Raw genomic sequence first — 15540 nt, forward strand, 5'->3', positions numbered from 1 at the left:
TAAGATTGTCTATAGTTATTCATTATTTAATTTATTCCTTGATACTTATTAGTTGTTGAGTGTCCTGTTGATGAAATATAATATGAGAGTTGCAAGTTACTGTACAATGTAAAAGTGTCATTGAAAAAATAGCCTACCTAATGAAAGGGTAATATGCAAATTAACCATCACTCTGCTACACCCACAAGCCAATCAGAGTGAGTATGCAAATAAATCCAACCAAGATGGCTATAGCCACAGCTAGCAGGAGGGAGGCTTGGGTTTCTTAGGCAATGGAAGAAGCCAAGCTTTCTGCACACCATGACAGGCCTAAGCCTCCACTCAAGGCTACAAAGTTTCAATTATAGAAGGTAAACAAATCCAAACAGAAATGGCTGCCAGCCAGGTAGTGAGCAGGAGGTTTTGGCTCCACTCGAGGTGACAAACTTCCGATTGTAGAACATAAAAAAATTCAAGATACCAAGGCCTCCACTTGGGTCACCAGGGGGCATGGCTGGCCTGCAAACCACCACAGGCCCCTTGCCCAGGCCACCCCATACCCCAAAGGAACCCCCACCCTGATCCGGGACACCCTTCAGGGCAAACCAGCTGGCCCCCACCTGTTCATCAGGCCTCTATCCTATATAATAAAAGAGAAATATGCAGATTGACCATCAGTCCAACACACAAGATGACTGCCCCCATGTGGTCAAAGGTGGCTGCCCCTATGTGGACACAAAATGGCCACCACAAGATGGCCAGCAGTGGAGGGCAGTGGGGATGCACCAGGCCTGCAAGGGAGGACAGATGAGGGGGAGCAGGCCTGTAGGGAAAGGCAGTTGGAAGTGATCACCCTGTGGGAGGAGAGGACAGTTAGGGGTGACAAGGCCAGCAGAGGAGGAAAGTTGGCAGCAAACTGTATGGCAGGGGTGCAATTAGACATCAATCAGGCTGGCATGTGAGTGGTTAGGGGGTGATCAGGCTGGCAGGCAGAAGCATTTATGGGCAATCAGGAAGGCAGGCAGGTGAACAATGGGAGCCAGCAGTCCTGGATTGTGAGAGGGATGTCCTACTGCCAGTTTAGACCCGATCCCACCAGGATCTGGCCTAAATGAGTAGTCAGACATCCCTCAAGGCGTCCCAGATTGGAGAGGGTGAAGGCTGGGCTGAAGGACACTTCCCCCCCAACCCCATGCATGAATTTTGTGCACTGGGCCTCTAGTATTCCTATATTTATCTTCATTCATTAAAATATAAATTATTTTAAAACAAAAATTAGACTGTGACTAAAGTTACTAAATACCCCAAGTGACCCAAAAGTTGCATTTTGCATGACTGATATTATATTTCAAAGAAGTATAAAGAAGAATAAATGGCACCGTCTTATAGGCAAAGAAAAATGAGGAGTGAGATTTTGATAGTAGAAGCAGAAGACAGAAGAAGGTCATAAAAAATGCCTCCTGGCTCATAAATAATGGAAATATAAATGTCAAATGAACTTTTGGTGTAGGTAGCCTGATTAAAATTTCAAAGGAAAGTAAGTGTTATTGTGAAGTAAAGGCCACCTATTCTCTGTCATTGAAGGCAGTTATTCAAGTTTACTGACATTCCAGACCTTATGGCATTGGCTTTCAATTGCCAGCTTGTGCCAAGCTCCTAGCTCTTGTCTTTTTGAAAATGAAAGACAACATAAGAGATTGCTTTGTTCAGTGTGGCCTCTTTTTGAATGATAAACATCTATCTAATCTATATTAGATTTAAGATACTAAAAATATAGTCATCTTAGATGCTGTCACCCAAATAGAATCCTATAAATGTCAAGTTTTCAACTTTAGAGATTTAATTTTCATTTTGATCTATGACTTTGTGACTTATTCTTTAGATTATCTCTAGTATAAATCCTTCATTGCCTTCACAAACCTATATACCACAAGTTACAAGTTATTTTTCAATTGGTCTATGATGTGCTTGCATTTCCTGTATAGAAAGTTGGATATGACAAGATGGTATGGTATGATTTGTTTCACCCATTTTCTTAAGATATATATTTTAAACTTTCATAAGCCTGTATAGAGCAAAACTGTCTTTGCAAAAGCATGTCAGTTTAAGTGATAAAATTAATGTATATTACAGATCATCTGCCACTAGATCAATATTTATATCTGTCTAAGCTCATTTAGTATACTAACTATTATCAAGTGTGCCTTATTCTTTCCCAAGCAATGCCAGCCAGCCGAACACTTGGGTAAAAACCATTCTTTGTAATCTGTTTATATACACTTTATTTATATAACACATCAAGGGTTGAAATAAGCTGGTAGTCAGAGAAAGTATTCATAAATGCAGTGATTTTCCTTTGAGAATTTAAAAAAGTGATGTTAATATTATTGTTAGCTTAAAATATTATTCTACATGAATAATTTTATTTTATTTCAATAGAAGGATAAAACTATATAGCCTTGTCACTTGGCAAGGCAATGAAAGTTGGCATGGATTTGTCTTATACTTCTAGAATCCAGGACCATTGAGTCCAGTCCCTTTCACCAAGTGAAATATGATAGAAATGACCATTGATAGTATCACTCCAGAGACACATTTATTATTTATCTTTCTATATGTGCCTTCAATTTTGCTGAGCTGATTCAAATTCTTTATTTAATTACTTTACTCCCTCCACCCTCATGGACTGACAGTTCATTACAGGATAAGAATGAACACAGTTTTAGGAAGCTATACTTCAAATACATAGCCAGCAGAGAAAGAATTGGCCTGGATGGATAATTAACAACTAAAGGATCATAGCTCTTCTTTCTTAGGTTCAGTGCTTTTGTCATTTGTTTCACATATCATTATTAACAAAATGACAGCATTTACTTTTATTTTTGTTGTAATACAGGAATTGATATTTGGGTTCCCACAAAAATATTTTATAGAAATATAGAGGACTTATGAAGTTAAATAACCTAGGTATTTGGCAACAAATAAAAATACCCAATGAACAGTTACATGGGTAACACTTGCTAAACGAATTTATGTAATTTTCTGTGACATACTCTGGAAGAGTACGCACTATCATCCATATAAAATATATAACCAATTATTATTTTTTAACAAACTGAATGGTATTTTCTTGATGAATTTTTCAGATAAATAATGGTACATGTATATTAAAATGTTCTTGGGAAAATATTTGGACAGCTTTATTTTGCCTTTAGATATCTGACCTCTAATATTCTTAATTATGAAATGCAGTATTTTAATGATCCATGACTAATTTATTTTTTAAAATTTTCTATTAAATTTACTGGGGTGACATTGGTCAACATGATCATATAGGTTTCTGGTGTGGGTTTCTATGTTACAAGATCTGTATATTGCATTGTATGCCCACCACCCAAAGTCAAACCTTCTCCTGTCATTTTATATTAGGACCCCCTGCTCTGCTCCCTCCATCCTTTTTCCTCTGGCAAACACCACTCTGCTGTTTGTGTTCACAAGATTCAGTTTTATATCCCACATGAGTGAAATCATATCGTTCTTAGCTTTTTCTGAAGGACTTATTTCACTTAGGGTAATATTCCCAAGGTCCATCCATGTTGTTGCAAATGGCAATATTTCATCCTTTTGTATGGCTTAGTAGTATTCTATTGTGTTTATGTACCACATCTTATTTATCCAGTCCTTTAATGCAAGGCACTTTGGTTGTTTACATGTCTTAGCCACCATGAATAATGATGCAATCAACATACGGGTGCATATCATTTTGTGAATACTTTTTATTTTTTCAGTATATAAAGGAGAGGGATTGCTGAGTCTTATGGTAGCTCTGTTCTTAATTTTTTTTTCTTTCTTAGGAATCAACAGACTGCTTTTCATATAGGTGGTAGCAGTCTACATTCCATTCAGCAGAGATTGAGGATCCTCTTTTCTCCACAACCTCTCCAACACATGTTATTGCTTGTCTTGTTGATAATAGCCAATCTAATAGGTGTGAGGTGGCACCTCATTGAAGTTTCAATTTGCATGTCCCTGATTGTGAGATTGAACATCTTTTCATATATCTGTTGGCTGTTGATATGTCTTCTTGGGAGAGGCTTATTTTCACGTCATCTGTCCACCTTTCAATTGGGTTGTTTCTTTGGTGTTGATTTTTATGAGTTCTTTATATATTTTGGATATTAAACCTTTTTGGGAGCTACTCTTTGCACATATCATCTCCCAACTAAGAGGCAACCAATAGGTTATTCTCTTTAAAGTTTCATAGTATTCTTTTTAAAATTTTACCAATTGTCTACATTCAGAATTATATATTTACTAATCAAACATTCAACTAATAATTAATATTATCCCATACTAATAGTCTCCACAGATCAAGACAAAATTTATCATTTTTCTAAGTAGTACTCTAGTCAATCAAATTGGTCTTCCACTTTTTATAACATGTAATTTAATTACTGACAGAGGATCAAATTGTGTTGTCAGGGAAAGATTAATTACTTCCTTTTGTGAATTAATTAGTACCATATTAAAGTGCTAAGCAAACCTAATCTAGCAAAAGATAAATGAATGTCAAAGAGATGTTAACCTGAGCTATAGTTTGGCAGAGAGATTTATAATTTTTCCATTAATGAAAAATAATTCCTTTTTATTTTAAATGTAGAACTTCTTTAGTCCTAAATACTCTTAGAACTCATTTTTTTCTTTTGCATCATAGAAATTTGTGATGTGAAAGAAAATATCTTTTTTCAAAGATGATAAAATTTTCCACATAAATATTACTTTAACCTCAAATTTTAGACACTAGACAAACTGTAACATTTTTAGATAAAGTGACTTAATTTGTGAAATTACCATATCCAGGAAAAGGTTTTAAAATGTATATGAAAGACAGTTAAAGAAAATTAAAACATAACTTAAACTAGGACCTTTCCCCTCTTCAGTTAGGATAATTCTCTCTGAAAATGAACTGATTTATGGCTGGTAAACTGAAGACTGACTTACTGATTTGAATTTGTTTAAAAACATTCTCTTTCACCATTTCTCTTCCAAAAAATCTTGCATGTTATCTATGATCATTGAAATTATAATATGCCAATTGCTTTTTAGAAATTTAGAAGGTACCCTTTTTTAAATCAACCATAGTGAGAGAGTGGCAATGCATTCTCTATTTAAGAGAACACACACACACACACACACACACACACACACACACCTGATTTCATATATATGAAACATTCAAAAAATCTCTGACATTTAGCATGGTAAACTTTACTAATATTTCCATGTGTCAGAACCTAGCCTGAATTATAATATCAGAGCAATGTGTTTTTTTTGTTTTGTTTAAAAAGCTTGGAAGCATGTTTAACTCTTCTTTTCATAAATTAGATTTTACCTAATGCTACTTATGGAATAAGTAGATATGAATATTGAGCCATATGTAATTAGTGTTTTTAGACTATTCCCAAGAGGATCACACTGTCCTCAAATCTCTCAACTTATACCATATCTTAATATATAAAATGCCCTGTTCTCTACTAGGGCCAAACCCTTGGATATCTCCACAATAGCCTTTGAAAATGCAAAAACATTACTTGTTAGAGTATCCACAATAACCTGGAACCAATCAATAACTCTGTTTATGAACTGGACTTCTGTTTGTTTGTTTCTACCAAAATAGCTAGCTTTGAAGAGCAGGGTCCATTGGAAATGATGCACCTTATTTGATGGGGCTGTCATGGGAGGAAAGCTCTGGGACAGAACCTGTTAGCCAAGAAAGACAAAAACTCATAGGATGGCATTAAGTGACTTTCATACCAAAGGCTAAAGTCAGAAGATTGCAATTGTGAAATTTCAGAATTCAGAAAGCTTTCAAGTGGAATAAGACAGAATGTCTTATTAAACTTGTCTCCTAAAAGAGAAATAAACAATTGGGTTACATTTGCGTGTTTTTTAAAGAAAATTAATATTCTTGGCAAAACACTCTAGAGAATGAATAGCATAATTTTTTCATCTAATCAGCAGATTTTTATCAACCTGGGAACTATATGTTAAAGTAGCAATGATAAATCCCTTTAGCACATTTTGGGGAAATTATATTAATAAAATATTTTATTTGTTTTGTGAAGTTACAAGGAATTTTCAGAACTATGTACTATTTTGGCTATTCATTAGCAGAAAAGAAAGCAGATTGAGGCTATAATGCATTTCACAATATGAAATGGGATCTGCATAAATTAATTCAGTTGCTTAAGGACAACATTTATTTCTTCCAGCAGTTTACATTCCTATTTGTGGAACTATTTGCTAACACTTCACAGTTTATTTGCATTTGCTCCATATCACAAACTCTATTATTATGTATTGTTTCAGAGCTATAGAGTTTCTTTTTTAAGAATCAATATATCTTATCATCTGTATTAATCTAAGAGAATTATTTTCCTATGGCAAAGTTTGTATCAGCTATTTTTTCCTTTTAACTCAAAACAAAACACACACATACACTGTATAAAAATCTTACTAATATGCCATTTTAGGATAATACAACTTCTTTTAAAAGTGAAATATTATGCTTCTTACACTTATAATAATAAGATCCTTTATTTTCCAAAATGAAATAACTAATCAAAATATTATTTTGGAACATAGTTTAGAGGGAAGTTTTAGGTCCAGTAGGAGAATAGGTAGTTGATATTACTCAGAGTAAAAATAAACTTAAAAATTGACCCATTAATATTTTAGACATATACAGAAATGGACATTAATTATTAATTACCTATGCCCTTTGCATAAGTTTATTAAAATAGCAAATAGAAAAATATATTATTTGTATGACTATCATTAGTGCCTACAGCTATCCCGATTTTAAAATAAATCCTAATTAACAAATAACTTTGTTAACTTACATTTTGCCATTGCCTCATCCTGTAATTATGAACAAAATATTTAATGGTCAAAATAACAGTGCCAATATAATTAAAAGAAAGAAATGCTTAGTCCTAGGTAGAAATAAGCTATTAAAAAATAGCTCTTAACTATATTAGTACATGGATTGTTGCTAACCCTTACACTCTTTAAAAAAAAAAAAAAAAAAAAATATATATATATATATATATATATATATATATATATATATGTATATATATTATTGCTTTTTACAGAGAAGAAGGGAGAGGGATAGAGAGTTAGAAACATCAATAAGCTGCCTTTTGTACACCCCCTACAGAGGATGTGCCAGCAACCAAGGTACATGTCCTTGACTGTAATTGAAGCTGAGACCCTTCAGTCCAGAGGCTGACGCTCTATCCACTGAACAAAACCGGTCAGGGAAATCTGTCCACTCTTAAATGTAAATAAAATAGGGTCCTGTAAAAAACTCATCATGTGAGTATTTTTAAAACAGCTATTATTATTATATATAATTTATCATATGTAATTGGGATCAATAAACCTGTATTGGATATTGTAAATGTTTCATAATTTCTGGCATATACCAAATATGGCCTTTTTATTATTAATAACATCCCATTTTGGTCTCATTCAGTTTGAAATTTTATTTTAGTGTAGATCCACACTGTGAATGCTTACTCTTAGTTTGTTTTTTCATTGTTGGCTTTGCAATCTCTAAAAGTTCTTAGTAACGTAGCATGTTCAAAGGAATCAGCTCTCTTTAGTTTATAGAAATGATGCTAATTTCAACTTTATATTATCTGTTAAGCAGGAAGTTATAGGCCTACAATTAAAACAATAATGTATGGAGTAAAAAAAAAAGAGAAAAATACTTAGTTTAATACATATCTGTTACTTATAATCATATTCTTACTAGAGATTGACTCTGAGTTTATTCAGGTAGTGGATATAGTCACAACTAGAAATCATTATGCCCGCATGTACACAGTAAATGAAAGGTAAATTAGTGTTGCATGTTATAAAATTTTTCATTCTCAGAATGAACAGTGAGAAATGATTGTAAGTATAAAATTGAATATAGGCATAGCAGATGTTTTGGACTTTCTGGAATGGTGACTAAAAGTCTATAAAGTCTTTATACTGAAACACCTTTAATATCCAATATCTACTCTTATAGAGAGAAAACAGTTAATGTTGTTATCATTGGTTCTGTGTATTTAGATTACATCTTGATGTTCAACCACTTGATTTCCCTTATTTTTTGGAATCTCAAAAATAGAGAATTAAAACATAATGATGGGGAAGCCATTTTGTTCTCAGAACAACATGCTTTATTTGAATTATGCACACAATCAAACCTTAGTGTTCAAAATAGCTTTTCAAAATTTCTATTTTCTATTAATTTATTTCATATGTTTACTCTCATTACTAGGTCTCTTTTCTTTATATTGTTTTATACCTATGTCTCTTCTCTCATATATGGTATGCTCTTTTGTACGTATACACTTTTATGTATAGGAAACATACCTGGAGCAAATTATGATTATTGGAAATCAGAATATTTTGAGATATCTATAACCTTACCAAATTTTGTATTTCCTACAATTGTCAGGAAGCAGTATGTTCAATACATTTAAAGGTAATAAATTTAACGAAGTTCTCCATTTAGCTTCATGATCCTTTTTAAGAATTCAACATCTTTAGATTTTATAAAATATAGCCTTTTATGCCTTTAGTATGGAGACCAAATCTGACTCTTTATAAATAGTAACATGGCATAAGACATGTGTTCTGTACATCATTGAAAATCTAAAACCAACTACTATGCATTGGAGTCAGGATTTCTTATTACCTTCAAAATTAATTTTATATGGTTCCTAATAGACCTAAAATAATTTTCATGAATTATAAAAATAATTTATATATATATGCAAATAAATTAAATGAATAAAGTAAAATGACTTGCTATGTACATATAAATACATATATGTGCAGATATAAAGAAAAAAACTAGCTATGACTAAACAAAATAAATGACTGCTAAATTTCATAAATAGTTTTATTCAAAGTAGATATGATCACACATTTCAAATACTATAAATGGATGTATATAGGCCTCCTAGATAATTGAGTATTTTTACCTTTTAAAATGTGTAATGCATATTAACATTAATAAATAGCCTGTGTTATTATGGCTACAGTTGTTTGACTTGCAAACAATAAACCCATTAATACTTCAGGAAAAGAGAGGTATAACTTACTGGATTCAGGATCAGAGTTGCCATCCCCTTCAGTGCGGTTGTTGGGTGCAGCATGATCAAAATACACCTCTTGAAGATAACCCAGGGGCAGAGCATGGGATGTGCTGGGAAGACTGCCTGCATCATGGTCTCCCAGTCCGCCATCACTGCTGCTTTCCTGAGAGCCTTCTGGTAGGTGAAATGTGACACGCCGCTGGGACTGAAAGGAAGAAAGCAAATTACAGGATTTTAGCAATGATCTGAATAATTGCTTAATGCAGCCAATTTAGAAATACATTATTTCAACTATCTAGTGAAGTCACACTAACATTATGTTGCTTTGGGAACACTTTCAGGCTTCTGTGAACCTGCTGCACCTGGCAACAGAGTTGTTTTCATTATATTTTAAAACAAGGCACATCCAGGTGCAGAATAAAGTCAACTTGCTCTAAAGCAAGAAGCTGTCAGCCTTTATAGATATTTAAGCACATTGAAAATTCTGATAATCATTTCAACATTAATTTATTGAGTTACTATTTGACAACTATTCTTTTTTTAAATAATAAGCATGAATAAATATAACAACATTTTACTGCTGTATCTATAAAATTCTGGTGGGATAAAACAGTAAATATAAACAAATTTATTCAATCAGGTAGGCTTAGAAAATTTAAAGTATAAATCATATTTTCAAAGAAATTAGAGGCAATATTTTGAATCTGAACTCATTTAAATTGATTCTACACTTTAAAAAACAAAAACAATTACACAATATGGATAACAGTTGATGCCAAATATTTTGTCTCCAAAACAAAAAGCTCAAGACAACCAATAAGGGTGATAACTCTACCAGCAGTAGCTGTATTTTGTTTTCAGCAATTTTATATGTAGTAGTTAGTCTACAAAGATATCTGCAATGAATATTCATATTTCTTCATATTCATACCCTTATGTAGTACTCCACCACACTAATTATGGGAGGCCCTCTGTAACCAAATTTTGCAGCTTATGTTTTGCACTCACTGTGGGGAGGGGGAGGAGACCAGATGCATTGAAAAAAGTCTGACTACTAGGAGACTGCCTTGCTATAAGAAAGTTAAAGATAGCTGTGTGGAAAGACTGCATAGAAAGGACAGAGAGACCCAGCTGTTCCAGCCACTGTAGTTCAGGTGCTAAATATGAATGTGAAGAAATCATTTTGTTCATTACAGTTTTGGGCCTCATTTGAGTCATCCCAGCCATCTCCAAACATTTAAGTCATCCCATTTTATTTTTTTTCCTATTTATTTATTTTTTTAATACATTTTATTGATTTTTTTTGCCCCCCTTCCTCCCTCCCACATATCCCCTCCCTCCCCAGAGTTTTGTGTCCATTGGTTGTACTTATATGCATGTATTGTATAAAAGTCCTTCGGTTGATCTATTATCTCCCCCAGATCTTCCTCCCCTCCCCGCTGTAATTTGACAGTCTACTTGTTGATATACTGTCTCTATATCTATCTTTTGGTTCATCAGTTAATAATGCTCTTTATTATCCACAAATGAGTGAGGTCATGTGGTGTTTCTCTTTCATTGATTGGCTTATTTCACTCAGCATGATGTTCTCCAATTCCATCCAAGTTGCTGCAAATGATGAGAATTCCTTCTTTTTTATGGCAGCATAGTATTCCATTGTGTAGATGTACCATAGTTTTTGGATCCAATCATCTGCTGACGGACACTTAGGCTGTTTCCAAATTCTGGCTATTGTAGATTGTGCTGCTATGAACATAGGGGTGCATATATCCATTCTGATTGGTGTTTCTAGTTTCTTGGGATATATTCCTAGAAGTGGGATTACTGGGTCAAATGGGAGTTCCATTTTCAGTTTTTTGAGGAAACTCCACACTGTTCTCCACAGTGGTTGCACCAGTCTGCATTCCCACCAGCAGTGCACGAGGGTTCCTTTTTCTCCGCAACCTCGCCAACACTTGTCGTTTGTTGATTTGTTGATGTTGGCCATTCTGACAGGTGTGAGATGTTACCCCATGGTTGTTTTGATTTGCATCTCTCGGACAATTAGTGACTTTGAGCATGTTTTCATGTGCCTTTTGGCCTTCCTTCTGTCTTCTTTTGAAAATGTTCTATTTAGGTCCATTGCCCATTTTTTAATTGGATTATTTATCTTCCTTTTATTTAGTTGTATAAGCTGTTTGTAGATGTTGGAGATTAAACCTTTATCAGTGGTATCATTTGCAAATATGTTCTCCCACACTGTGGGTTTTCTTGTTGTTTTGTTCATGGTTTCTTTTGCTGTAAAAAAGCTTTTTATTTTGATGTAGTCCCATTTGTTTATTTTCTCTTTAGCTTCCATTGCCCTAGGGGTAGTATCAGTGAAGAAGTTCTTTTGGCATACATCTGAGATTTTGCTGCCTGTGGATGCTTCTAGTATTTTTATGGTTTCCCATCGGATGTTTCAGTCCTGTATCCATTTTGAGTTTATTTTTGTGAATGGTGTTAAGTTGGTGATCTAGTTTCATTCTTTTGCATGTGTCTGTCCAATTTTCCCAACACCATTTATTGAAGAAACTGTCTTGACTCCATTGTATATTCGTGCCTCCTTTGTCAAATATTAATTGAGCATAGTGATTTGGGTTGATATCTGGGTTCTCAATTCGATTCCATTGATCTATATGTCTGTTCTTGTGCCAGTACCAGGCTGTTTTGAGAACAGTGGCTTTGTAATATAGTTTGAAATCTGGTATTGAGATCCCTCCTACTTTACTCTTCTTTCTCAGGATTGCTGTGGCTATTCGGGGTCTTTTATTGTTCCAAATGAACTTTTGGAGAGTTCTTTCTAGGTCGGTGAAATATGTCCTTGGTATTTTAATGGGGAGTGCATTGAACCTATAGATTGCTTTAGGAAGTATGGACATTTTGATGATGTTGATCCTACCAATCCATGAACATGGTATGTTCTGCCATCTCCTTACATCTTCCTCTATCTCTTTTTTCAGTGTTGTGTAGTTTTCCGCATATAGGTCCTTTACTTCCTTAGTTAAATTTATTCCTAGGTATCTTAATTTTTTTGGTGCGATGGTAAATGTAATTGCTTTTTTAGTCTCTGTTTCTGCAGTTTCTCTGTTGGTGTATAGAAAAGCCATGGATTTCTTGACATTAATTTTGTATCCTGCTACATTGCCAAATTCATTTATTAAGTCAATTAGTTTTTTAATGGAGTCTTTTGGGTTTTTTATGTACAATATCATGTCATCTGCAAATAAGGATAACTTTACTTCTTCTTTTCCAATTTGGATGCCTTTTATTTCCTCCTCTTGTCTAATTGCAATGGCTAGTACTTCCAGTACTATGTCAAACAGGAGTGGTGAGAGTGGGCATCCCTGTCTTGTTCCTGTTCTTAGAGGGAATGGTTTTAGTTTTTGCCCATTGAGTATAATGTTGGCTGTGGGTTTATCATATAGAGCTTTTATTATGTTGAGGTATGATCCTTGTACTCCTACCTTGTTAAGAGTTTTTATCAGAAAAGGGTGTTGGATTTTATCAAATGCTTTTTCTGCATCAATTGATATGACTATATGATTTTTATCTTTCAATTTGTTTAAGTGATGTATCACGTTTATTGATTTGCGGATATTGTACCATCCTTGCATTCCTGGAATAAATCCTACTTGGTCGTGGTGTATGATCTTTGTGATGTTCTTCTGGAGTCGATTTGCTAGAATTTTGTTGAGGATTTTGGCATCTATGTTCATGAGGGATATTGGCCTGTAATTCTCTTTCATTGAGTTGTCTTTATCTGGTTTTGGTATTAGGGTGATGCTGGCTTCATAGAAGGAATTTGGAAGTGTTCCTTCCTCTTGGATTTTTTTGAATAGTCTGAGGAGGATAGTTTTTAGTTCTTCCTTGAATGTTTGGTAAAACTCTCCTGTGAAGCCATCTGGCCCTGGGCTTTTGTTTGCTGGAAGCTTTTTGGTAAGTCATCCCATTTTAGTCACCCTCCATTGTGGAGCAGAGATAGTTATCTCTTCTGTGCACAACCCCAATTCTTGACTTAAAAAATGTAATGTACAATTGATTTTGTGTTATGCTTCAAAGATTAGGAATAGTTTGATATGTAACAATAAACTAACCAAAATACTTCATTACTAGCAGTAGGCAATAAACAGTTAAGATATAATTTTTTAAGAAATCTATACAAAGCTAAGTAAAATAAGCCAGTCAGAGAACGAAAAATACCATATGATTTCATTTATATGTGGAATCCAATGAACACAATTAACAAAATAGAAATAAATTCATTGATAGAACAGACTGACAGCTGTCAAAGGCAAAAGAGGCTTGATAAAATAGGTAGAAAAATGTAAGCAAAAAAATACATCTGATAGACAGATAATAGTGTGATGGTTTTCGGGAGGGAAAAGGTGGTGAGAGGAGGTAGGAGAGGTTGAAGGGAGGATAAATAGTGATGGAAGGCGTCTTGACTTGGGGTGGTGAACACACAATGCAATATACAAATGATATATTATAGAATTGTACACTTGAAACCTATATAATTTTATTACCAATGTCACAATAAATTCAATAAAATATAGGGAATAAAAAATAATTTCCATGACAGAATGAGGATGTTTTTGCAAATTCAAGTTTGGCAGTCAACAATCTCTTCAGATGGAGATATGAAAACATTTGAATATTCTTGCTTTAGACTGAATGTCTATTGCCCCTGAAAATTCGTATGTTGAAACCTAATAACCAACATTATGGAATTTAGAGGTGGGACTTTGGGGAGATGATTGGTAGATTGGAGTCTCCATTCATGGCACTAGTGTCCTTATAATAAAAATAGCACCAGAAAGTTCATGCTCCAACTTCTGCCATGTGAGAAAACAGCAAGCAATTTTTCTCAGACCAGCAAAGTTGGATTTGACTGCTCTCTTTCTAAGAAGTCAAATGCACATTTAGTTATAAGTTAAACCTCATTTAATTTCAAAAAATATTTTTAGTTGTTTATGTCTCATTTCTCATTTTCCCTTTCACATTCTGAAGTTTTTTGTGTTTTTTTGTTTGTTTTGTTTGTTTTTTACATTTTCGGGCTTTATAAAAAATACCATAACATATTTTTAGCATGTGCAGAAAGTTCTTCATGTTGCTCAATTATACCAGAATCATATCTCTCCTTAGCTCTAGTTAACTCTTAAATCTTTCCTGGCACTTGGTGATTTAAAAAAAATATATATTTTATTTTATTAGTTTTTGGCAGATGAGTTAGGCATACTTTAAAAAAAGAAAAAGAAGGAGGGAGAGAGAGAAAAGAGAGAGAGAGAGAGAGAGAGAGAGAGAGAGAGAGAGAGAGAGAGAGAGAGAGAGAGAGAGAGAGAGAGAGAGAGAGAGGTGAGAAATATCTATCAGGTGGGTCCTACACGTGCCCTGATCAGAAATCAAATCCACCATATTTTGGTGTACCGAGGACACTGCAACAAACTGAGCCACACTGTCCAGGGCCAGACATATTTTTTGATGATAGAAGACTACATGGCATTACATAATTACATTTTTTAAATCATTATTCATTTCAAAGCAATCAAAATGAAAGCGGTCTATTTGTAGTTAGGTAGGATTAAACTTCTGCTTTCTGGAATGTTGTTTACTGTAAATTGGCAATTGCCAGAGTTTTGTGACTTTTTAAATAAAATACCATTATTGCAAATGTTTGAGAAATTACAGTTGCATCACTAACAGTTAGAATAAGACAAACTGAAAGTGAACATACTAGAACTTTTAAACTGGCATGTGTCCAAAAGTGACATTAAGGAGTATTAAAACCAGCTATTAAGCCAAAAGCAGATCATTACAATTGTCTAGAAGAAAAAAGCCAAATATCAATTTGAAAAAGAAAAGAAAAAGAAGCATCTACATTATTTTTTATGCAAACCATGTGTAGGTTTAGAGACTTACATTAAAATGAATAAGTTATCATAGTCAAAACTGGTCTGGCTCAGTGGATAGAGCTTTGGCCTGTGGACTGAAGGGTCAAGGGTTTGATTCCTATCAAGGGCATGTACCTTGGTTGGGGCACATCCCCAGTAGGGGGTGTGCAAGAGGCAGCTGATCAATGTTTCTCTCTCATCGATGTTTCTAACTCTCTATCCCTATCTCTTCCTCTCTGTAAAAAAATCAATAAAATATATTTTAAAAAATTATCAGAGGCCTCCAATTTCGAGAACCAGTCCTCAGGTAGCCTCAAACTATTAAAAACACAGCAATGCCAGGAGAAGTAAAAGGCATGCAAATTGCTAAAATACTTATCACTAAGTTCATGCACAAAATCGTAACTACCTTACTGTGTTTTAACAATTTGGGTTATCTTAGTCTTCAACTTAAAGTGTGTTTGAACGATTGGTAGCTGCTAGAAACA

General features: G+C 34.1%; 1 protein-coding gene across 1 annotated transcript in view; it reads right to left on the reverse strand.

The window, feature by feature from the left end:
• The window catches only part of LOC118706727 (protocadherin-11 X-linked-like), a 256102-nt gene extending 246760 nt beyond the window's left edge, over positions 1-9342 (reverse strand). Inside the window, exon 1 of the mRNA XM_036416314.2 lies at positions 9147-9342. The gene's annotated coding sequence lies outside the window, so the exon portion shown is untranslated. The remainder of the gene's footprint in view (positions 1-9146) is intronic.
• Positions 9343-15540: the final 6198 nt, after the last annotated feature.

Source organism: Pipistrellus kuhlii, unplaced genomic scaffold (assembly GCF_014108245.1).
Source record: "Pipistrellus kuhlii isolate mPipKuh1 unplaced genomic scaffold, mPipKuh1.p scaffold_m20_p_54, whole genome shotgun sequence".
Taxonomy (NCBI): domain Eukaryota; kingdom Metazoa; phylum Chordata; class Mammalia; order Chiroptera; family Vespertilionidae; genus Pipistrellus; species Pipistrellus kuhlii.